Below are 4,146 nucleotides of genomic sequence, written 5' to 3' on the forward strand. Positions count from 1 at the left end.
GGTATCTCACTGAAAATCCAGAAAGGTACAGATTAATGATTAATGCATTAGCACGACAAAAGGCTTTATCAACAGTACACTGATTGTACAAACACTACCAAGACTTAATAAAGGGAACGGCATGAAACTAGAAATCTTGTGAACCACAAGACAACATCGAAGAATGGCTAACCTTAACCCTAACCCTAGCCCTGCAGGCCATGGTGGCTCTACAGCCATGCCAGCTTTAGCAAGTCTGGGCCTACCATGAGCCATGGCCATTTCCTTCCAGCGCCTAGGAATCAGAGGCCATCCACAACCGGGTGGTGGGTTGGCAGAAGGGCAAGTTGGGCCCAGCCTCAGTGGTGATGTTGGGTGCTTATTGAACCACAGCAGGAGGTCGCAGGCACAGGATGCAACACTGCAACCACAAGGCATGTCTGCAGAGGGACTGCCTAGAGCACCTATTTTGCAAGATTATGAAGAACTTTGGAGGCCCCAGGCACATGAAGCAGAGTGGCATCATCCTGCAGTGCATCGCGCCAATGCTGCCCCCACACTGCTGTGTGCCTTGTGTGTGGCAAGGCATGGAAGGAGGACACAGGAGAAGAGGAGGGAGTCTAGTTTAACTTCGTGCTCATGGAGTGCTCCATCTGTAAAGAGATAATCCACCCTGGATGCCTTAAGATTAAGGAACCAGAGGGAGTGGTCAACAAAGACCTTCCCAACTGCTGGCAGTATCTGAAGTGTTACAATGCTGGCAAGACCAGAAAACAAAAGCAAGGCCCTGGCTTTAAGTTTGCCTCCAGCATGCCTGGCTCCTTGCTCAAGGAGCAGAAAATGAACTGGGATAACAAGGAAGCACAGGAGCCTGTCAAGTGGAGGAGTGATTGTGAAGAGGTTTCCCGACGCAGGTCAGATGAGCATCCCAAGAAGGTGCCTGCAGATATCTGATGATGAACACCCAAGGAGGAAGAAGAAATACGAGAAGCCCCAAGAGCTGAGTGAATTCAAGCCAACCACGAATCTTCAAAAATGTCCCCGTTCCTCCTCCTGCCTCTCCTCTAGAGCCACACTCTAGGCATCAGTATCAGCCCCTTTAGGAGATCCAGGCTCACTTATTTCCAGCAACAGGTAAAACCTGGCAAAGAAGATAAGTTTTTCAGGAAAAATCGCCAATCCTGAATAAACACTGATGATCACTTGGGACTGGCCAACAAACCAGTGCTTCAAGCAGGAACCAGAAGATGACCAGCTTGAGGCACCTCCTACGACCCGGGAGAGTGACCAGTCACGTTCCAGCTCACTCACTGCTGGGCCCTGCACTGAAGGGGCTGAAGGCCCAGAAGGATAAATAAGGTGAAGATGCTCCGGAAACGGCAGGTTCCCAAAAAGGAGCTGAGCAAAGAACTAAGCAAGGATCTCAATCACGAGATCCAGAAGACAGAGAGTACCTTGGCACACGAGAACCACCCGCCCAACAAGTCTAAGCCCGAGAGTGAGAATGAGGAGTCAAAGAAGCCCCTAAGCCACTTCAAGGGCCCCCACCACTTCACAAAGAGGCTTAACGGTACCTCTAGGAAGTTACAGCACCCACTAGGACCTGCCCTGTGCAGCCCACCTCGGGTTATCTTCCAGTGCCCTCCTGCTTCGTCCCTAGCTATATGCATCCAGACGGAGCATCATGTGATCTCACTGCCACCCTCAGCCCCCACCTGACTCGCTGCCCCTTGATGATGGAGCAGGCCCTGTTATGCTCAGGGAGGTGTGGATGGCAGATTACAGCTACCTCAGACACCAAGGCCTGTGAGTCTGCATGTGGGTCTGCAGAACCTGAAACCACTGGTGCTGCGTTAAGCAGGTGTGGACCCGCATTGACCTGAACCACAGCAAGTCCATCAATCCCCTGATGCTGAGCGGCATCATCCAGTGACAGCCTGTCTCCCTTGACCTCAGCTGGACCAAAATCTCTAAGAAGTAGCTGAAATTGCTCATCCAGCGGTTGCCTGGGCTCCGAGACTTGGTGCTGTCGGGTTGCTCATGCATTGCTGTCTCAGCCCTCTGTGGTTCCATTTGTCCATTACTCGGGTCCCTGGATGTTCAGTGGGTAAAAGGATTAAAGAATTCCCAGATGCGGGATCCCCTGTGCCCACCCATAGACAACACACAGGTCAGGTCAGAAGGACTATTGGAGCACATTGTAGTTCTGCACCTAGATGTGTGGACATCACCAGACGCTTCCCTGCAGCTCATTATCCACCATATGCCCCTGCTCTCCAAGTTCCACCTCAGTTACTATAACCATGTCACTGATCACTCCATCACCCGGCATGCTGTAGTCGGCACTACCGCTGCATTCTCTAACAGAGATCGTTCTATCAGACTGCAATAAGGTCACTGACCAGCGCCTGTCCTTCTTCAAACGCTTTATAAATATCCGTAATATTGATCTGAGGTACTGCAAGCAAGTCACAAACGAAGGCTGTGAACAGTTAAAAGCTGAAATGTCTGTTAGTATTCAATTTGGGCAAGTGGAAGAGGAACTCCTGCAAAAAATAAGTTAGTTCCAGGACAAGCATATAAATATGGAGGGTTGGGGGTACACAGCCTGGGAGGGGAAAAGACTCCAAATCAAGTGGGCTTATATTCCTTTGGAATTTGGAACAAGAGACCACAGGACACAGTTTTGATTCCCAAGTCTTGCCAAGGGAGAATCCTTTCAACTAACCATTTGGGGATGAGTGAGCCAGATGTTTTCCTCTGTTCTTTCTGCATCATAAGTGCACTGTTTCTGGACCATTTCTAAGGCAGCCTGTAGAAGACATTCCAGTTGGAAAGGAAGATGATCTTTGGAGAAATTCTCTTAGAAGCCTGAGCTTAGTGTTCTTGTTGATAATTTTGTTTGAGACACCCTGTTACTTGCAATACCAAGGCTTCTGGTGTTAATTAGAGAGAACTACACACACCACCTGCAGCTGGCTTAACATATTTTGTAGTTGGTTTTGTTACTGCATAACTATTTTTTATAAATTGTTAAAAAATATTTATGGAAGATTTGAATGCATACCAATGTTTTTATTATTTGATTGCCAACTTTCCTGCAGGTATGGAGAACATAAACTTTACTTCATCAGCATAAAGAGTCCATCTACAGATGTGCCTTGGTGTGACAGGGGCTATTACTTTCCACTTAAAATCATATTTAACTGGATGTTGAGGGCCTACTGTGTATGTAAAGAAGTTACAGAAGCATGCTTTGTTTAAGTGTAAAGTATAGTCCAGGTAAAACACATTGTCAGGTTTCAATAGAGAGTTCACATCATCCTCAAAATCTTACAATTCAGATATCAGCCTTTACAACCAGGAAGCTTTTGCCATAAGCATGAGCTCTTACATAATTCTATTGGCATAGATCTAATTTATACTATGAATCAAGTAAATGTATCCGAAGCCTTACTTTCCTTCGGAGTGTTCAGTTTTCACTGCAGTTGTTAACCAGGCTATTTTCTAGTTGTCATGTTCTGCATTCATATGTGCCTTTGTTGTTGTGGTATATCTTAGACCTTCTCTGATGCAGTTTTACTTTTGTTAGATTTGCATAAACAATTGTAGAAAAAATGTATGATGTAGTTTAAACTGTAGCATATAGGCCTATGACAATATTTATGAGGCAAACAATAGTAAATGAGAAATTTAAATTTCACATACAACTTCTTGATTTTCTTCAATCTTATTGAAAATTTTTTCCTCTTGAAGTTTTGATTCTGGCATTTCTTCCCCTAGTTCTTCTGAAAACTCTTTGTTTTCCATGAAAAACAAAAATGCAAACAATTAGGAAAATATAATTCTATTGGGCAAAATATTATTCATTAAAAATGGAAATAAAAGGTGAAAGATTTATACAATCTAAAGAGAAACCAGAGTCCTAAGTCTGTGCCAAGTTATGGGCTTTTTTTGACACATACATGCTTTGTATGATGTGTCAGGAAATTTATAAAGGATATGAAGGCTTGCATCCACATAGGAAGATAATGTGGGAAGATGACACATCAAACCTGAACCCTCCTTGCCTTACAAGAGTAACTTTAAATAACTTACTAATCACTTCATCAGAATTATACTTGGTTTACCAAACATTTATGTGTAAACAGGATAACACACTTAAGA

The 4,146-nt window shown here is 44.7% G+C and overlaps 1 pseudogene; it reads left to right on the plus strand.

Annotated features, from left to right (window-relative positions):
* The first annotated feature begins 278 nt into the window (after window positions 1–278).
* LOC121138324 lies at window positions 279–2,543 on the plus strand (annotated as a pseudogene).
* Window positions 2,544–4,146: the final 1,603 nt, after the last annotated feature.

The sequence above is a fragment of the Mesocricetus auratus genome, unplaced genomic scaffold (genome assembly GCF_017639785.1).
Source record: "Mesocricetus auratus isolate SY011 unplaced genomic scaffold, BCM_Maur_2.0 contig_10980_pilon_obj, whole genome shotgun sequence".
Taxonomy (NCBI): Eukaryota; Metazoa; Chordata; class Mammalia; order Rodentia; family Cricetidae; genus Mesocricetus; species Mesocricetus auratus.